Source organism: Tursiops truncatus, chromosome 10 (assembly GCF_011762595.2).
Source record: "Tursiops truncatus isolate mTurTru1 chromosome 10, mTurTru1.mat.Y, whole genome shotgun sequence".
Taxonomy (NCBI): Eukaryota; Metazoa; Chordata; class Mammalia; order Artiodactyla; family Delphinidae; genus Tursiops; species Tursiops truncatus.
This window is the reverse complement of record NC_047043.1, coordinates 57,372,646-57,384,713: the sequence shown is the minus strand read 5'-3', so window position 1 is coordinate 57,384,713 and position 12,068 is coordinate 57,372,646. Positions and strand designations below refer to the sequence as shown.

Below are 12,068 nucleotides of genomic sequence, written 5' to 3'. Positions count from 1 at the left end.
TTTCATGTTGAAGCATACGTTCACCCAGTACACTTGTATTGCATGTCTGCTGCATGTCAAGCCCTGGCTGGGCTTTTCCGTGAGGGATTCGCAGATGAGTAAGAAATAATTTCTGTCCTAGAATACCTAACTAGATCTGAGTTGGAGGGAAGGGAGAAGGAAGGAGCAGAGAATTAAACAGAATATTCACATACGTTATGGGCAAGAGAGCACTGGCATGGGAATCAGAAAGTCCAGGGGCTACTATCAACTGTGGGTTTCTGGGCAAGTGACTTTCCCTCTCTGACCCTTGGCAATCCTGTCTACAAAATGGGTGTGATAACCTCAGCTTGGCCTAACCCACAGAGAAGGCATCTGGAGAACCAATACATTAGCTCATGTAATATATGGTTGAAGGTATTTTGATAAATGAATAAATATGTTGATTTCAAACAGATACGTTTTTACCACACCAAGGGACTGGTAAGTGGCGAAAAGATTACATACTGCCTCCTACCTTAGCTGAAAGCAGCCCCCTCCCAAGGCCCTGAGCTCAAGACCCTGGGCAGATGTACAAAAGGGGAGACAACATGTCTGGGGTGGCTGGAGGGGGCCAGCTGGCGGAGGCGGCGCAGAAAGAGGTAATGGAAGAGGTGAGATGAACATTTCCTTCCTGCTGTGCTGTCAATGGAGAATAATAGGAAGAAACTGGTCTGAGATTTTGACACAACGTCTAATCATAGTGACTAGACACAGGTGCTAACAGAACTTCTAAACTGTGGGGCAAGTTTGTGATTTAGGAATTCCAACTTTAAGACCCTGGAGATGGACCAGACTGACCCTCTTGTGGGCTCAGCCCAGAATCGGGTGAACTTTGCTCAAGGAATACAGAGAAATAGAAAGAAAGAGACAGCAAGTGAGACAGAGGCTGAGGCAGGGCCAACCCGGGGCTCTTTCATCTAAAAGCCACTTTGTCAAGTGCTGGCTGGGCTCCATCAGCAAATCAACTGGCCGCCTCTCAAGCTCCTGTTCTGTGTGGGTAGCACTGGATACTCTGTGTGCAGAGGAACAAGGCCCTTGACCTTGGAGAATTTGCAGAATGATGGAGAGACAGATTTGCCCCTGAATAATAATTCCCCTACAGACTCGGGAAGCTCAGAGCAGGGCATCAGGGAGGCCTGGAGAGACTTGGGGAGGCTTCTGTGGGGAGACAGGCCTGGAGCTGGCTCATGGAGGACAGACTACAGGCAAAAGCTTGACAGATTCACAGTCAGTCCTTGACTGAAGAGAGAAGCAGGTGTTTCGAAAACGTGATGCCACTTTTCACTGTAATTAGTAAATGTGCCCTGTGAGTTAGGAGTATGCCAGTATAGTAAAGATTTTAAGGTCCCTACCCTATAGTTTAAGGGCATTGTGTCCTGTGGGAGAGGCCTGTGTATCCTGGCTGAGTGGCTTCAGAGGCTGCGTCTGCTCCCTTCCCAGGGAAGATAATCTTTGCACATCTTAAAGAGAGCAGAGAAGATGAGTTCAGAGCCCTCTCCCTGCAGCCCACATGGGAAAGTCCTGCTGCCCCCTGACTAGTTTCTCTTGCTGCAATGCACTGCAGTCACTGTTTTGGCTGCCCTTGGAGCCAGTGGAAGACAGCTGGTAGCTCTCTCTTGGGTGGAGAGCAGTTCCTCTGTATGAATTTGAGTAAGTGTTGCCCAACTGTCTGCCACCCGGGCTTCTCAGCAACTGTCACTGCAGCAGATCAGAGAAGGGGAAGTCAAGAACGAAAACCTCAGGGCATGAGGTTGGCCGGTGCAGCTATGGGCCGGGTCAGGATTGGGGTGGAGAGCAGGATGACAGACTGGAGAGGAATGGAAAGACCTGGGCCTACCTGGCCAGCCCTTCCTGGAACTCCCTGGCACTGGAGCCATGACTGACTTCCCCTGACTGGAACATGCCTGTTCCAGGAAAAGGCCCAGCTCTTGCTGGAAAGATGCCTCAGTGGGTTCCAGGGAAACATGACCACTCATGCAAAGACTCTGAGCTGCCTCCATAACCTGCCCTGCCCACCAGGGAGTGTTTGATGTGCTGTGGCTGGGAAGTCAAGTCAGCAGGAAGCAGATGGTTTGAGATATTTCAAAAGAGGATGAGACAATTTGAACAGCAAAAGAAATAATGATAATAATGAAATAAAATTAATACTCATGAGTCTATACTGATATAAATAAATAAATAGGAAGAAAGGCTAACTTTCTTACAGTAAAATTCCAATTAAAAAATATAGAAAGGGGCTTCCCTGGTGGCGCAGTGGTTGAGAGTCCACCTGCTGATGCAGGGGACACGGGTTTGTGCCCTGGTCCGGGGAGATCCCACATGCCTCGGAGCGGCTGGGCCCGTGAGCCATGGCCGCTGAGCCTGCGCGTCTGGAGCCTGTTGCTCTGCAACGGGAGAGGCCACAGCAGTGAGAGGCCCGCGTACCGCAAAAAAAAAAAAAAAAAAAAAAAAAAAAAAAAATATATATATATATATATATATATATATATATAGAAAGAATGATGGAAATAGAAAGTGACCATTTGGCAAACACCACAGTAATAATCATTGTCAGAAAGCATCATCGGTAGATGCTAAAATTAGTGGTAAAAGTATGATAAGAAGCAGGATATTTGCATAGTTTCAAAGTACCTCCCCACAAGATGCTTATTACAAAGGAATAAATAGTAATTTCATGGTGGAAAAACCTGGCAGATACTACCTTACCAAGTGATCAAAGTTAACATTGCCAGTAATGAGCCATATTAAAATGAGGTACATCTGGTATCATGCGCTGAGAGGGACACATCACTTCTCTGGTGTTCCTGCCCAAAATGCATAGCCTCAATCTAATCATGAAGAAGCATCAGACCAAAATTTAGGGGCATTCTACAGTTCTCTTCAGAACTGTCAGGTCATGAAAGATAAAGCAAGACTGAGGAACTGTCTCAGAATGGAGAGACCAAGGAGACACAACAACAAAATGCAGGGTGGGGTTCTGCTTCAGATCCTGGACCAGAGAAGGGACATTAGTGGGACAATTGGTGACATTCGAATAAGGTCTGCAGATTAGTTAACTGTGTTGTGTCATGGTTCAGATCGTTGTATTGTGGTTTTGTAAGATGTTAACGGGAATTCTGTGCACAATTTTTTCAAGTCTAAAAATTATTTTTAAATTAAAAAATTTTAAAAAGGGAGTGAGGAAGGAGCCCAGGTTCTAGAACTTAGTTGTTCCCCAAGATGGAAGCAGGACTCTTTGCCTTATTCTCCCTATTGGTAACTAGCATTTGGCCTGGAGAGACTTGGAGACCCACCCACTAGGAAGGTCCCCTGCTTCCCTCTGTGAGAGTGAGAACCCATCACAGGCTTGGCCTCCTGTGGCCTGTCGATGCCAGAGAAAGGCAAATGTCTGCCTTTGTCCACCTCTCTGGGGACCTTCAGTTCTCATGCCTGTCTGAGGGAGGCACCATCCCCACACCCCCAAAAGATCTGAAAACCACGGCTCAGAGAGGTGAAGCCACCATCTCTAGGTCACACAGCAGGTACATAGCCAGATTCAAGCCCAGCTCTGTGTAACCCAATTGCCAGTGTCTGTAACCACCTGACATTATTCTATTACTGCTCAGTTCAGGTAGGGGCAACGAGCATTCACCAAGCAACTACTGTGTGTCAGGCTGGCAGTGGGGCTGGAGGTGAAGGTGGCTGAGACATTGACCCTGGACCACAGGTGCCATCCTGGCGGAGAGGAACCCTCATACTGCCAAGCATATGGCAGGCAGTGTGTCGCACACACATATTCGTTCATTCAGTCTGCTCTTGCCTGGCCCTGGACTCAGGCTGGTGGGTCAAATATGGTCCTTGCCCTGGGAGCTCGTGACCCAGTAGCGGAGCAGACAAGTGAACAGACAGCTAGCTATGCGGAGATTCATGCCATGATGGGAATGGCAGGGGGAGTAGGGAAAGGGAAAGAGGGAATATGGTCTAGAAAGTCTAGGAGATGAGAATATCCCTGACACTGTGGGTGGAACAGACACAGCACTGCTTGGAGGGAGTTAGGGTCAGAGAAGGAGGGTTGGGGGTGAATGAGGGAGTGGGTAGAATCCTGCTGGGGAGGTATCCAGGACCAATGAAGCTGGAGGCTGGGAAGGCCACCTAGATAGGGGACAGGGTAAGCGAAAGCCTGGAAGTCTGGACTGAGACAGTTCATGTTCTTGGCCCAGCTGCAGGGGAATCGTTCCAGAGAAGTATGGTTGGGGACACATGTTTTCCAAAGTAATTAGAACCTCTCTTTGGGGGAGATGTTCTTTCATGGGGGCAGTCATTTGAGCTTGACTCATCTTCAGTGAGGGAAACAGCTTGTGGCTGTGCAGCTGAGGTGGGTCTGGGGCAGGCGCAAAGAGGTACTTTGTTCCAGCCGGAAGGCAGGATGTGTGCAGGAAGCTGTCCAGGGAGGGGAAGAGCTTATGAAGGATCACTCCCTCTGCACTTCACTGAGGAAGAAGGACCCAGGCGCTACTGCTCTCCTCCTGGGTGCCAGGTGGACATCCCTAGGCAAGTGGAGCTGGCTCTGGTAGGTTTCTGAAACTCTTGGAATGGGGTGGGCCCTACACAGGGGCCACAGGTTGAGACAGGATCTAGTGACCCGGAGAGTGTGGACTGTGTGGGGAGAGGCAGGTGCTAAGCGGGGTGACTGTGGAGCTCTGTCTCTAGGGCAGCTGTTGGAGCAGTTGCCCCAGCAGCTGGGGAGTAAGGTGGTCTGCTGGCCCCTTGCCCCCTTGATTCCAGCTCAGAATCTGCTTCGTGGATTCTGGAAATCCCTGAGAGTTGCTACCGACATGGCTGGGTGACCTCAGGCATTCCCTTTCCTCTCTGAGCTGTACTGTGATGGGGACAGATGAGATGGCCTTTAAGGGTCCCCCTCCCAGGGCTGAGGTTCCCAGCACCCATCCACACTCACTCTTTATGCACCCCCATCCTCTCTTTTTACCCCCAACTCCTGCCAAGTTCTCAGTCCCTCCATCTGCCCCAAACAGTCCCAGGATCCCCTCTTATTCATCCCAGCTTGAGCCAAGTGTCATTTTAGGGTCTGGAGGGGAACCAATAGTTATGTGCTAGGCACTTATTTCATTATTATAAAAATGCCACCAGGAAGCATTTTATAGGTGAGAAAACTAAGGCTCAGAGAGGTTAAGTAATTTGCCCAGGGTTACTCAGCCATTAAGAACTGGACCAATCTATAGTCTATTCTTCCATGCTGCACCATGCTGAGTGTACCACCCTCCCTGGGGGTGGTGGCGGTGGAGCGGGTATTTCATTTTGACCCCAGCATAATGCTGAAATGCAAACGCGAGGAGCTCGAGTAGCGAAATTTTGGGCAACAGCGAGAGAGGCCCCAAAAAAGGCAAAAATAGTTCAGGAAAGATGTGAAAATCTTCAGCAGCAGCTCCTTGAAGAGTCGGGCTCTAAAATTGCTTAGTTTTTATTAATTGAAACAAACTTTGGGAGGAGGAGTTGCTCTTATGATTTCATCAATGTCACAAGCATCTCTGTTTCCTGGTAAGAGCCAGGAAACATAGAGTAGTGTGAGGTCCCAGGGAGTGGGAAGTGGGTGGGCCTTACGGATCCCAGGGAGTAGGAGGCAGCATGTCCATCAGGAGGCTGCAAGGGGCCCCCTGCCTGGTGGGGACCGGACAAGGCCACTTTCTTCCAGCCAGGCTCTGTGACTCCACAAACCTAGGGAAGGTTAGTGCAGGAGATGGGGGCTCTGGGCATGAAAAAGGCAAGATACACCAATATGTTCCCAAGGGTTATTTTGGAGGGAGGTAAGATTATGGGGAGATTTTTAGCCTCTTTTCTATTTTTTTTCTTGTATTTTCACATTTTACATTGAGCATATATTACTTTTGTAATCAGGAAAAATACATGTCAAAAAAGTAAAAAGGGGGCTTCCCTGGTGGCGCAGTGGTTGAGAGTCCACCTGCCAGTGCAGGGGATACGGGTTCGTGCCCCGGTCTGGGAAGATCCCACATGCCGCGGAGCGGCTGGGCCTGTGAGCCATGGCCGCTGAGCCTGTGCTCCGCAACGGGAGAGGCCACAGCAGTGAGAGGCCCGCGTACCGCAAAAAAAAAAAAGAAAGTAAAAAGGGAGAGTGTGTGCAGTGGTCCAGGACTCAGTGATCAGGGCTCTAGGGTCAGCTCTGCCTGGTTTGTGGTGAGGCCCTGAGCTTCCTGTGAAACCGGGGAGGGGACACCTGCTACTCTCCTCACAGGGAAGCCAGGAAGACTTGCAAGGACCAGGGTATAAAAGAGCCTCATGTAAATGTCAGGACTGGTTTGTATTGTTTGCATTGTGTTTTATCATCACAAGGAATCCAAATGCCATGCTTCCCAAGGGGGACGGTGCAGGGGGCAGATGTCAGTCCTGTGAGTCTGCGAGGGCTCACAGCAGCTCGCAGTGTGTGGTTCAAGGCTCCAGATCTAGAGCCGACTGGTGGGACTTGATTTCTAATCCTGCAGTACACTTGCTGTGTGTCCTTGGGCATGTTACTCCCCCTCTGTGAGCCTCAGTTCCTCACTTGTAAAATGGGAATAACAGTAGTGCTTGTCTCAAAAGGTCATTGTGAGAGCAGTAAGTACCTTAACACATATAAAGCTTGGCGGGCAAGTGGGGGAGCGGTGGGGGGAGGGACCACAACTCACTTGTTATTTTCTTTGAGAGGCAATGTAATTTAGTGTTTAAAAGCATGGACTCGGGGGAATTCTCTGGCGGTCCAGTGGTTAAGACTCTGTGCTTTCACTGCTGAGGGCATGGTTTTAACTCCTGGTTAGGGAACTAAGCCATGCTGCATGGTGGAAAAAAGGAAATGGACTCTGGGTTATAGTTCCTGGTCTACTACTCACTTGCTCTTGGGCCAGTTCCCTAATCTCTGTGCCTCAGTGTTCTCAGCTAGAAAATGGGACTAATGATATGTTTAATTTCTATAAGGTAAATATGAGGATTAAATAATATATGTGAAGCTCCTTGTCCCTGCACCCAGCACACTGTCAGGGCTCCATGGTGTTAGCCATTATAATAACTGCACCACATTTAATCCCACGAAATCCTTTGCTGTAGTATTATTTATTTTATGATGAGAAAACAGCCTCGTGGAATTCAAGGGTTTAGGATGGAAGCCCTGACTTTGTCTTGGGGCTGCATGAAGGTTTAAGCCCAAGAGCATCCCAAACTGAGCAGTGGAGCAGAGACCCACCTCTGCCCCCTGAGTTGGTCATTCCTGAATTCTCCCCCTGCATGCCATTCCCATGGCCCTGGACCTCTTTCCTCCTGTCCTTGTGTGGCTCCCGTTCCTTTTCCTGTTTTCTATTCACATACCGTCAGTCCCACAACCAGCCTTCCATTCAAGCATCCTGAGCAATGGCAGCCTGGTCTCCTGTCACTCTCCATCTCTAGTCCCCCACCGTCACCCCTATCTTTTTTTTTTTTTTTTTTTTTTTTTTTTGCTGTACGCGGGCCTCTCACTGTTGTGGCCTCTCCCATTGTGGAGCACAGGCTCCGGACACGCAGGCTCAGCGGCCATGGCTCACGGGCCCAGCCGCTCCGCGGCATGTGGGATCTTCCCGGACCGGGGCACGAACCCCTGTCCCCTGAATTGGCAGGTGGACTCTCAACCACTGCGCCACCTGGGAAGCCCTTCACCCCTATCTTTTAATGAGCTAGCCTAGACTCTGGGCCTAGGTTCAAATCCCAGCTCTGCTACTTACTAGCTATGTGCCCTTGGGCATGTTCCCTAGCCCCTCTATGACTCAGTTTCCTCACAGGTAAAATAGAGGTAATAACTATCCGCCTCAGAGTGTTATTGCAAAGATGAAATGAATTAATGCATGTAAGGTTCTGAGAACAGAGCCTGGCCCATAGGAAGTGCTATGTAAGTGGTGGGTATTGTTGTTGTTATTGTTATACATACAGTAGAGTTTGATATCTTGTGTTTTCCCAAACCCAGCAGGAAGAAAAGAGAGATCCCAATGCTGTTACCAGGTCCCCCACCTGTGCCCCAACAGAGCACTTTCCACAGCCCGACACTGTGGTCGGAGTGTCAGTCACTTCACAACTCCTGCCTCAACTTTTCCAGCCACAGCTGGGCCAGGAATACAGGATGGGAATGCTAGAATTATAGGCAGAGAGGGGGGCCCATCACTAGCTGAGCCAGGTTGGAGTCCAGGCCTTGGGACTCTGTCTCCACCCTAATCCTCCCAAAGCAGACAGGGGAGCCTTCTGAGGGAGGGAGCAGGGGGTGGCCACAGGGAGGCTTGCGCCAGCTGGAAGTGGCCTTGAACTTGGCTCAAGTGGAAACAGTGGGGGCTCTGGGCCGGTCACACTCCATGATCACGGGCTCCCAAGACTGCTGAGGCAGAGCTTGCCCAAGCTGAGGAAATAACTCACAGAAGGAGGGTCTTGGCTCAGCTGTGTGCAGGGCACCAGTGTGGGAGGGAGAAAATCAGGCCAGGGAAAAAGGAGGCGAGAGAAGAAGGGAGGGAGAGGGTGATTGTGCTGATTAATTGCATGGTCATTTGTTGAATGCCTCTCAGATGTCAGCCCTGTGCCGGGGAGTTCCAACGCCTGGGAATCCCCAGTCTAGCAGAGGAGGCAAGTGATCCTCAAAAGGTGACTCTGTTTCTGGGAGGTGGATTTGAGGCTGAGGAGTGCCTTTTTTTTTTTTTTTGCGGTACGCGGGCCTCTCACTGTTGTGGCCTCTCCCGCTGCGGAGCACAGACTCCGGACGTGCAGGCCCAGCGGCCACGGCTCGCAGGCCTAGCCGCTCCGCGGCATGTGGGATCTTCCCAGACTGGGGCACGAACCCGTGTCCCCCGCATCGGCAGGCGGACTCTCAACCACTGCGCCACCAGGGAAGCCCAGGGAAGCCCAGGAGTGACCTTCTGTGAGTGCTTGGGGGGCTGGGGCAGGGGGTTCACCAGGCCAGTGGCCCAGGTAGCCTCCTGGGAGGGAAGGATTGAGATTGCATTTTAAAGGATATAAATCTTTTTCCAAGGAAGCCAGCAAAATTATCGTCCACTGAAAGTGATCTCAAATGTTATTCTTTGTTTTATATTACAAAAGCCGGTGTGGCCTCTTAGGGTCATGTTTGATCTTGTTTATTCACTGGTCTCAGCTGCACTGTGGACAGCACACTCAACATGGGGGTGCTGTGGTCAACTGGGAGGGGACCTACACGTGACCCTGTCCTCAAGGCCTCTTGGCTGGGGAGGAGGGCAGCTGTGGGGTTGATGTGAAAGGTGTAAAAGGGAAGGTGGTGGGTGACAGCAAGACAGGCAGGTTTGGTCATGCTCCATGGGATCCTGATCGGAGGTATGCTGCTAAAGGTTTAACAGCCGATTCTCAGCAACGGTGGGTAAGGGAAGGGAAGCTCCCATTTATAGCATTTGCCTTGGTGTAAATATTCCCACCATGATCAGTTTCAGGCTACTGATTTATCACTGAATGTGGAATTGGTTAATCCCATGATGGCTTGTTGAATGCCTCCCGGATGTTGCATTACTGGCTCTCGCCAGCCGGTACGAGACAGCCTCAGCATATGGCTGACTTTGAGTCTTCTCTGCCACCCATTGATGAGGCCAGAAGTCCCACTATCAGAGGCTCATCCTTCAAATTCAAGTTTGGTTCATGTTGAAAAGGGGAGCTGGGGGAAAAGGGCCAGTTCTGTTACTGAGTCCAAGCTTGTACTGCTCCCCTGCACGACAGGGGACGAGGCGTTGGGCAAGGAATAGCGACTTTATTCAGAAAGCCAGCAGGCCGAGAAGATGGGGGACCCGTGTCCCAAAGAATCATCTTACCTGAGTTATTAGAATTCAGGCTTCTTTTCTACTAAAAGGGAAGCGGGGTGTGGCTGGTTGTTGCAGACCTCTTGGTACCAGCCAGACCTCGGTGGGGATGTGATGATCCTTTGTTCCTGCAGCTGACCACGTGGGACTGGTCAGATGTTCCTATAAACCTTCAACAGACTAATGTTATTTTTTGTTCTGCAAATTTTTATCTCTATATGAATGAAAAGTGTTACACCTTTAATGGTCAAGCTTGGGAGGCAGAGTCTTGAGAAAGGGTTATTATGTATATTTCAGGCTGTAAGCATCATTCTTTTACTGTTGGATGAGACAAAGGTACAGAGCCTGCATGGCTAAGCCCAGGCAACAGAGCCAATGTGGAGTCAGGTTTGTTCTTCTCTGTTGCAGTTCTACCTTGTATTGTTAGGGCCATCCAATCCTGGGCCCATCATTTGCTGATCTTAAGCTGTGGGCAATTGGGCTTCACCTCTCCAAGCCTCAGTTTCCTTATCTGGAAAATGGGGATCATAATGGTACTGCTTATCAGAACTATGGTGAAGATTAAATGAGAAGGAGCTCAACTAACATAGCTGCCTTCCTGTCTAGATGGACATAGCAGTATCCTCTCTCTTATTGCCTCAACTTTGACTTCTCTGAGAGGCCTGGGGAGGGGAGGCCTGGATCCTCAGGAGAAGACATTAATCTCCAGCCAGATTCTTGCTAAGTTAAAGCTGGAGCCAGCCCAGGCCAGCAGCCTCAGGATGATGTTACTGCCCCAGAGACAAGCTGTAGTTTGCCCTTGTGCCCTTGGCTTCATTGTACGGGAAGCTCAGCTGACCTTGCCCTTGCTGTCCCTGCTCCTTTCAGCCTCCTCTCTATCTAGTTGTCCGGATTCCCCAGAGGTTCTACTCCAGAGCTTCATTCGGGATTGCCTTACTATCTGTGAAGATGTGAATAACTGACACTGCAATCCATTCCTCTCAAGGTGTTTCTGGGTAAGCCAAATAAATGAATTCCAGTATTAAGGAAAAGTGAAAAAACAAAAAAAGGGAAAACAGAACAGGGCTAGATGGACTATTAGGGGTGGGGTAACAGAGACCTGAAGGGCAGTCAAACATGGGGTTTGTGGCTCAGTGCAGCCGTACAGAGATGACTCACTGTATGCTTTGCGCAAGTAGTTCTCTTTCTTTGAGTCTCTGTTTCCCCACCTGTAAGTTGGAGGAGGTGGACACCATGCACTCTCACTCCCTCAGTGTGAGATGTGGAGGGCACAAAGGGTCACAGGAAGTGACCCTATTGACACTGTGTCAAATTACCACAAATTCAGTGGCTTAAGGCAACACAAATTTATTAGCTTAAAATTCTAGAGATCAAAAGTCTAAAATGGGTCAGCCCAGCTGCATTCCTTCCGGAGGCTCAGGGGAGGATTAGTTCCCTGCCTCTTCTAGCCTTTAGAGGCTGCCTGCATCCCTTGTCCTGCAACCACATCCCTCTGACCTCTGTTTCCACCGTCACATTTCCTTCTCTGATTCAGATACTCCTGCCTCCCTTATAAAGGACCTTGTGAGTACAGTGGCCCCACTGGGATAATCCAGAGTACTCTCCCTAGCTCAGGATCCTTAATTACTTCTGTCAAGTCCCTTTGGATATGTAAGGTAACATATCCACAGGCTTCAGGGATTAGGATCTGGATATTTTGGGGAGGCTACTCTGTTGACCTGTAGGGAGACTACGTTTCCCAAGGAGGCTCCATAAAGCCTTGGGGACATTAATGGTGGAATCTACCAAGGGTGGACCAGCCAATGTGGGCGAAACCTGGGCAAGCAAGACCCCCTGAGCTCAAATCACACCTCTCTCAGGTGGCCCCTTTGAAAACTGCTAGACAGGGCAGAACAGAGGCCGAGAATGAGATGAGACCAGGGACAAGGCACTGTTTCTGAGTCTGAAGACCTGGGGCTCAGATGCGCTCAGCCAGTGACTTCCTGCGTGATTGTGGAGAAGTTACTTTGCTCCTGGGTTAAGTGGGGCTGACAGTTCCTTCCTGGTTTGCCTTCCAGGACTACCAGAGTTGACATGAAAGTGCCTGGCCAATTATCACGTGCATATGACACATGTTGGTTGCTGTTGTCATCGTTGTTGGTATTATTGATGAAAGTGATGGGAGGGGCTGGTGGCCCCAGAGGTCCAGAGAATGTGGAAAGATTTCCAAGGTGAACGATCAGGAGGCCAGAG

The 12,068-nt window shown here is 49.9% G+C and overlaps 1 protein-coding gene across 8 annotated transcripts in view; it reads left to right on the top strand.

Annotated features, from left to right (window-relative positions):
- Positions 1-12,068, top strand: part of ACKR2 (atypical chemokine receptor 2) — a 51,645-nt gene that overhangs the window by 34,414 nt on the left and 5,163 nt on the right. The window contains exon 4 of one of the 8 annotated variants that reach the window (XM_073787855.1): positions 10,704-10,831. The exons of 6 other annotated variants lie outside the window; for them this stretch is intronic. The gene's annotated coding sequence lies outside the window, so the exon portion shown is untranslated. Of the gene's footprint in view, positions 1-4,085; positions 4,571-10,703; positions 10,832-12,068 lie in introns of those variants that run through there. One more of the 8 variants, XM_019946948.3, reaches the window with a different exon arrangement.